This window comes from Mobula hypostoma, chromosome 9 (genome assembly GCF_963921235.1).
Source record: "Mobula hypostoma chromosome 9, sMobHyp1.1, whole genome shotgun sequence".
Classification (NCBI taxonomy): Eukaryota; Metazoa; Chordata; class Chondrichthyes; order Myliobatiformes; family Myliobatidae; genus Mobula; species Mobula hypostoma.
In genome coordinates, this window is record NC_086105.1 from 3,526,791 (window position 1) to 3,535,318 (window position 8,528).

The 8,528-nt window shown below is 59.1% G+C and overlaps 1 protein-coding gene across 2 annotated transcripts in view; it reads right to left on the bottom strand.

Moving 5' to 3' along the window:
- gas2l3 (growth arrest-specific 2 like 3) overlaps positions 1-2,649 on the bottom strand; it is a 54,418-nt gene extending 51,769 nt beyond the window's left edge. For both annotated transcript variants that reach the window (XM_063059590.1, XM_063059589.1), the window contains exon 1: positions 2,436-2,649. The gene's annotated coding sequence lies outside the window, so the exon portion shown is untranslated. The remainder of the gene's footprint in view (positions 1-2,435) is intronic.
- Between the last annotated feature and the right edge of the window lie 5,879 nt (positions 2,650-8,528).

Below are 8,528 nucleotides of genomic sequence, written 5' to 3' on the forward strand. Positions count from 1 at the left end.
AAGCTCCCCGTCACCCTGGCTGGAGGTCTGTCTCTGTGTGTGGACGTGGACGTGGACGCCCCCAAGCCCGGCTGTGGAAGGAGGAGTGTTGGACATGGGGTCAGTAAACCCCATAAAAACCCAAAGCTACGAAACACCAACAGAAGCTGCAGAGGCATCATCCCTGGGAGAGGAAGGAGCCACCAGGAAGATGGGCTACCCCTGGGGACAGTGTGAAAGTCTGACCCTGGACAGAGGACTCTGGTGAGCTGCTGTTGGCAGCCTGTGCCCCAGTACGGGTGATGGGGCTTAAACATTTTTAAAAAACATTTCACTGTAAGTTTCCATGTACAGGTGATAAATAAATCTGAACCACACCCCAGGGGCAATTTTAAGCAGCAACTTAACCCAATGATCTACAGTTCATTGGGAGGGTGGAAGAGAGCGGAGCACCCGGGAGAAACCCACAGTCACTGGAAGAACGGGCAAACTCCACACAGACAGCACCCAAAGTCAGCACTGAATCTCAATCACCAGCACTGTGAGGCAGCGACACTATCCACTGAACTTCAGGAATAGGCCATTCAGCCCTTCTTTCCTGCTCACCCTCTACAATTCTCATCACCACGCAACAGGAAGGATATGGTAGCGACTGAGAGCGCACAGGAGAGATTTGTCAGGGTTACCCGGATAGAACGCCGTGGTTAAAAGGGGAGATTGGATAGTGGCTATTCTTCCTGAAACACAGGAGGCTGAGGAAGATCTTATAGACACAAGAGATTCTGCAGATGCTGGAAAGCTCACCACAAAATGCTGGAGGAACTCAGCAAGTCCAGCAGCATCTGTGGAAGGGATAACAGTCGACGTTTCAAGTTCAGCTTCAGTTTATTGTCATTCAACCGTACACATGTATACCACCAAACGAAACAATGTTCCTCTGGTCAAAGTACACAGCACAGTACAGTATATACCACTCACACAGCACATAGTAATATTGCCACAAATAATAAGGTGCATTAACAACACAAATTAAAAAGTAAACAGTCCAATGATACTGGACTTCATGTGTGATGAGACTCTTCATGGGAATGGAAGGAAAGGGGACAGAAACCAGAATAAGGTGGGTAGGGGAAGGGGGAGGTGTAGGAGCTGGCAGGTGATAGGTGAGATCAGATGAGAGGAAAGGTAGGTGGGTTGGGAGGGGAGATGAAATAAGAAGCTGGGGGTTTTAGGTGGAAAAGGTAAGTCTGAAGAAGGAGAGAACAGTGGACGATGAGAGAAAGGGAAAGAGGAGGGGTAGGTGAGGAGAAGGGAAGGGGGAGGGGAGCCAGAATGGGGAATGAAAAAAGAGAAAGGGCGGCGGGGGGGGGGGGAATTACCAGAAGTTAGAGAAATCAATGTTCATGCCATCAGGTTGGAGGACATTTAGAGGAATAAAAGTGTTGCTCCTTCTGCATGAGTTCGACCTCCTCGTGTTAGACATATCAAAATGAAACAAGAAAATCAAATTGAAATGAGTGGCCACCGGAGAACATGCCTCTCGCGGGGCTGACAGAGCAAACGTACTCAACAAAGTGGTCCCACAATCTGCGTCAGGTCTCACGGAGCATTGGATGCAGGGGATCACCGACAGACCTGCAGATGAAGAATCACCTCACCAGGAGGGACTGCTTGCGTCCCCGAATGGGGATCGCCGAGTTTATAATATTGTAGGCATAGGTTTTTTCTCAGGACAGGTGATCTAGAACTGGATGGCCCAGGTTTACAGCAGAGAATGGAGATACAGTATAAGACCTCGAGAGACAAGAGCAGAATTGGGCTATTCGGCCCATCAGGTTTGCTCTATCATTCTGTCATGGCTGATTTACTATCCCTCTCCCCGTAACCTTTCACACCCTGACTAATCAAGAACCTACCAACCTCTGCTTTAAATATACTCAATGACTTGGTCACCACAGCCGTCTGCGGCAATGAATTCCACAGATTCCCCAATCTCTGGCTAAATAAATGACTTATCGTATCTGTTGTAACTTTATTCTGAGGCTGTGCCCTCTGGTCCTGGACTCCCCCACTATAGGAAAGATCCTCTCCTCATTGTTTTTCTACATCTGAAGCCAAATTCGGGGTCAACATCAATCGGGACTCTGCAGCCGGGACCCCTCTCCTCTCCCCATCCCCGCCCCAGAGAGCCGAGCCGAGCCGATCCCACCCCACCTCAGCACCCACTCCCTTCACTGCTGCCCCGCCCTCTCTTCTTGATGGACACCGTCGCGTCCAATAGCAGACGCCCGAAAGGTCTCTCCGCCAATGGAAGCTGAGCAGAGGCGGACTTGGAGCTGTCGGTCGGCGGACCCAACTGCAGCCCCTCTCTCCCCCGGCTCCGTCCTCGGACACATTGTATCCGCCCCGGGGCACATTGTATCCAACTGTAGCGAATAAAAGCAACAAAGTCTCACCGGCTCCAGATGTCCGGTTCTCTCCTAAAATGCCGGGCCGTCCTGGCTCTCTCCAGTCACGCTCCCGTCCCGGGGCTCTCTCCTGTCAATCCGGGACCGTCTCGGGTCAGTCTCCCTGGACCGCTCCGGATAAGTTTCTCTCTCCTATGTCCAGAATCGTGCCGGCTCAGTTTCCCTCTCCCGCAAATCCCGGACCTCACCGAGTCGGTCTCGCTGTCCCGCACCGGGATCCTCTAAACCGCCATTCAGTCAGAAATCAGCGCCATTCGAAACAGCCAATAGCGAGCCGGCTGCTGGCGTCGGGGGCGGGGCGTGAGGGGGCGTGGCCTTCACGCATCCACGTGGTGATCACAACATCTCTTGTCTGACTCATACTGCCCGAGGCCGTTCAGCCCGTTCAGAGCTGTGACTATCCCCTCGCAGATCAGATATCTATCTGCCATTACAGCAGGTGCTGGGAAAGTAATGAGGCGATGTACCACCAGCAGGAAAGCCCCCCACCCACCAGCTTCTTGCATGGGTCCAGTGGAGTTTCAGTTTCGCAGTGACTCCCCAAGATCAGAATCAGCTTTATTATCACTAACATACACTGAAAATGTTATTATTTATACCAGCAGTACAGAGAAAGATATCACCCAGGATTTGCCCTCTTTTCATTGGTACCATCAAGGAGGAGGTACAGGAACCTGAAGACGCACTCTCAGCACTTATTTTAGGGACAGCACATTCCCCACCGCCATCAGATTTCTGAACAGACAACGAACCCAAGTACACTACCTCACCATTTTTGCTCTTTTTTTGTATTCCTTATTCGATTTAAATTTTAATATATATTTCATTGGCTCCAGACCTTGGCCTCAATACCTCCTTGAGTAATTGGATCCTCAATTCCCTCACTTGCAGACCCCAGTCGCTTTGGGTTGGCAACAACACCTCCTCCACAACCTTCATCAGCACCAGTACACCAACACGGCCGTGTGCTTGGCCCCTCCAGTACACCAACACGGCTGTGTGCTTGGCCCCTCCAGTACACCAACACGGCTGTGTGCTTGGCCCCTCCAGTACACCAATACGGCTGTGTGCTTGGCCCCTCCAGTACACCAACACGGCTGTGTGCTTGGCCCCTCCAGTACACCAACACGGCTGTGTGCTTGGCCCCTCCAGTACACCAACACGGCTGTGTGCTTGGCCCCTCCAGTACACCAACACGGCTGTGTGCTTGGCCCCCCCAGTACACCAACACGGCTGTGTGCTTGGCCCCTCCAGTACACCAACACGGCTGTGTGCTTGGCCCCCCCAGTACACCAACACGGCTGTGTGCTTGGCCCCTCCAGTACACCAACACGGCTGTGTGCTTGGCCCCTCCAGTACACCAACACGGCTGTGTGCTTGGCCCCTCCAGTACACCAACACGGCTGTGTGCTTGGCCCCTCCAGTACACCAACACGGCTGTGTGCTTGGCCCCTCCAGTACACCAACACGGCTGTGTGCTTGGCCCCCCCAGTACACCAACACGGCTGTGTGCTTGGCCCCCCCAGTACACCAACACGGCTGTGTGCTTGGCCCCCCCAGTACACCAACAAGGCCGTGTGCTTGGCCCCCCCAGTACACCAACAAGGCCGTGTGCTTGGCCCCCCCAGTACACCAACAAGGCCGTGTGCTTGGCCCCCCCAGTACACCAACAAGGCCGTGTGCTTGGCCCCCCCAGTACACCAACACGGCCGTGTGCTTGGCCCCCCCAGTACACCAACACGGCTGTGTGCTTGGCCCCCCCAGTACACCAACACGGCTGTGTGCTTGGCCCCCCCAGTACACCAACACGGCTGTGTGCTTGGCCCCCCCAGTACACCAACACGGCTGTGTGCTTGGCCCCCCCAGTACACCAACACGGCTGTGTGCTTGGCCCCCCCAGTACACCAACACGGCTGTGTGCTTGGCCCCCCCAGTACACCAACACGGCTGTGTGCTTGGCCCCCCCAGTACACCAACACGGCTGTGTGCTTGGCCCCCCCAGTACACCAACACGGCTGTGTGCTTGGCCCCCCCAGTACACCAACACGGCTGTGTGCTTGGCCCCCCCAGTACACCAACACGGCTGTGTGCTTGGCCCCTCCAGTACACCAACACGGCTGTGTGCTTGGCCCCTCCAGTACACCAACACGGCTGTGTGCTTGGCCCCCCCAGTACACCAACACGGCTGTGTGCTTGGCCCCCCCAGTACACCAACACGGCCGTGTGCTTGGCCCCCCCAGTACACCAACACGGCTGTGTGCTTGGCCCCCCCAGTACACCAACACGGCCGTGTGCTTGGCCCCCCCAGTACACCAACACGGCTGTGTGCTTGGCCCCACCAACACGGCTGTGTGCTTGGCCCCCATACACCACACCAACACGGCTGTGTGCTTGGCCCCCCAGTACACCAACACGGCTGTGTGCTTGGCCCCCCCAGTACACCAACACGGCTGTGTGCTTGGCCCCCCCAGTACACCAACACGGCTGTGTGCTTGGCCCCCCCAGTACACCAACACGGCTGTGTGCTTGGCCCCCCCAGTACACCAACACGGCTGTGTGCTTGGCCCCTCCAGTACACCAACACGGCTGTGTGCTTGGCCCCCCCAGTACACCAACACGGCTGTGTGCTTGGCCCCCCCAGTACACCAACACGGCCGTGTGCTTGGCCCCCCCAGTACACCAACACGGCTGTGTGCTTGGCCCCCCCAGTACACCAACAAGGCCGTGTGCTTGGCCCCTCCAGTACACCAACACGGCTGTGTGCTTGGCCCCCCCAGTACACCAACACGGCTGTGTGCTTGGCCCCTCCAGTACACCAACACGGCTGTGTGCTTGGCCCCCCCAGTACACCAACACGGCTGTGTGCTTGGCCCCTCCAGTACACCAACACGGCTGTGTGCTTGGCCCCCCCAGTACACCAACACGGCTGTGTGCTTGGCCCCCCCAGTACACCAACACGGCTGTGTGCTTGGCCCCCCCAGTACACCAACACGGCTGTGTGCTTGGCCCCCCCAGTACACCAACACGGCTGTGTGCTTGGCCCCCCCAGTACACCAACACGGCTGTGTGCTTGGCCCCCCCAGTACACCAACACGGCTGTGTGCTTGGCCCCCCCAGTACACCAACACGGCTGTGTGCTTGGCCCCTCCAGTACACCAACACGGCTGTGTGCTTGGCCCCCCCAGTACACCAACACGGCTGTGTGCTTGGCCCCCCCAGTACACCAACACGGCTGTGTGCTTGGCCCCCCCAGTACACCAACACGGCTGTGTGCTTGGCCCCCCCAGTACACCAACACGGCTGTGTGCTTGGCCCCCCCAGTACACCAACACGGCTGTGTGCTGTGGCCCCCCCAGTACACCAACACGGCCGTGTGCTTGGCCCCCCACAGTACACCAACACGGCTGTGTGCTTGGCCCCCCCAGTACACCAACACGGCTGTGTGCTTGGCCCCCCCAGTACACCAACACGGCTGTGTGCTTGGCCCCCCCAGTACACCAACACGGCTGTGTGCTTGGCCCCCCCAGTACACCAACACGGCTGTGTGCTTGGCCCCCCCAGTACACCAACACGGCTGTGTGCTTGGCCCCCCCAGTACACCAACACGGCTGTGTGCTTGGCCCCCCAGTACACCAACAGGCGTCCCCCAGTACACCAACACGGCTGTGTGCTTGGCCCCCCCAGTACACCAACACGGCCGTGTGGCTTGGCCCCCCTCCAGTACACCAACAGGCGTGTGCTTGGCCCCCCCAGTACACCAACACGGCTGTGTGCTTGGCCCCCCCAGTACACCAACACGGCTGTGTGCTTGGCCCCCCCAGTACACCAACACGGCTGTGTGCTTGGCCCCCCCAGTACACCAACACGGCTGTGTGCTTGGCCCCCCCAGTACACCAACACGGCCGTGTGCTTGGCCCCCCCAGTACACCAACACGGCTGTGTGCTTGGCCCCCCCAGTACACCAACACGGCTGTGTGCTTGGCCCCCCCAGTACACCAACACGGCTGTGTGCTTGGCCCCTCCAGTACACCAACACGGCTGTGTGCTTGGCCCCCCCAGTACACCAACAAGGCCGTGTGCTTGGCCCCTCCAGTACACCAACACGGCTGTGTGCTTGGCCCCCCCAGTACACCAACACGGCTGTGTGCTTGGCCCCCCCAGTACACCAACACGGCTGTGTGCTTGGCCCCCCCAGTACACCAACACGGCTGTGTGCTTGGCCCCCCCAGTACACCAACACGGCTGTGTGCTTGGCCCCCCCAGTACACCAACACGGCTGTGTGCTTGGCCCCCCCAGTACACCAACACGGCTGTGTGCTTGGCCCCCCCAGTACACCAACACGGCTGTGTGCTTGGCCCCCCCAGTACACCAACACGGCTGTGTGCTGTGTGCTTGGCCCCCCCAGTACACCAACACGGCTGTGTGCTTGGCCCCCCCAGTACACCAACACGGCTGTGTGCTTGGCCCCCCCAGTACACCAACACGGCTGTGTGCTTGGCCCCCCCAGTACACCAACACGGCTGTGTGCTTGGCCCCCCCAGTACACCAACACGGCTGTGTGCTTGGCCCCCCCAGTACACCAACACGGCTGTGTGCTTGGCCCCCCCAGTACACCAACACGGCTGTGTGCTTGGCCCCCCCAGTACACCAACACGGCTGTGTGCTTGGCCCCCCCAGTACACCAACACGGCTGTGTGCTTGGCCCCCCCAGTACACCAACACGGCTGTGTGCTTGGCCCCCCCAGTACACCAACACGGCGTGTGCTTGTGTGCTTGGCCCCCCAGTACACCAACACGGCAACACCAACACGGCTGTGTGCTTGGCCCCCCCAGTACACCAACAAGGCCGTGTGCTTGGCCCCTCCAGTACACCAACACGGCTGTGTGCTTGGCCCCCCCAGTACACCAACACGGCTGTGTGCTTGGCCCCCCCAGTACACCAACACGGCCGTGTGCTTGGCCCCCCCAGTACACCAACACGGCTGTGTGCTTGGCCCCCCCAGTACACCAACACGGCTGTGTGCTTGGCCCCCCCAGTACACCAACACGGCTGTGTGCTTGGCCCCCCCAGTACACCAACACGGCTGTGTGCTTGGCCCCCCCAGTACACCAACACGGCCTGGTGTGTGCTTGGCCCCCCCAGTACACCAACACGGCTGTGTGCTTGGCCCCTCCAGTACACCAACACGGCTGTGTGCTTGGCCCCCCCAGTACACCAACACGGCCGTGTGCTTGGCCCCCCCAGTACACCAACACGGCCGTGTGCTTGGCCCCCCCAGTACACCAACACGGCTGTGTGCTTGGCCCCCCCAGTACACCAACACGGCCGTGTGCTTGGCCCCCCCAGTACACCAACACGGCCGTGTGCTTGGCCCCCCCAGTACACCAACACGGCTGTGTGCTTGGCCCCCCCAGTACACCAACACGGCTGTGTGCTTGGCCCCCCCAGTACACCAACACGGCTGTGTGCTTGGCCCCCCCAGTACACCAACACGGCTGTGTGCTTGGCCCCCCCAGTACACCAACACGGCCGTGTGCTTGGCCCCTCCAGTACACCAACACGGCCGTGTGCTTAGCCCCCCCAGTACACCAACACGGCTGTGTGCTTGGCCCCCCCAGTACACCAACACGGCCGTGTGCTTGGCCCCCCCAGTACACCAACACGGCTGTGTGCCCCCCCAGTACACCAACACGGCTGTGTGCTTGGCCCCCCCAGTACACCAACACGGCTGTGTGCTTGGCCCCCCCAGTACACCAACACGGCTGTGTACACCAACACGGCTGTGGCCCCCCCAGTACACCAACACGGCTGTGTGCTTGGCCCCCCCAGTACACCAACACGGCTGTGTGCTTGGCCCCCCCAGTACACCAACACGGCCGTGTGCTTGGCCCCCCCAGTACACCAACACGGCTGTGTGCTTGGCCCCCCCAGTACACCAACACGGCCGTGTGCTTGGCCCCCCAGTACACCAACACGGCCGTGTGCTACACCAACACGGCGTGTGCTTGGCCCCCCCAGTACACCAACACGGCCGTGTGCTTGGCCCCCCCAGTACACCAACACGGCTGTGTGCTTGGCC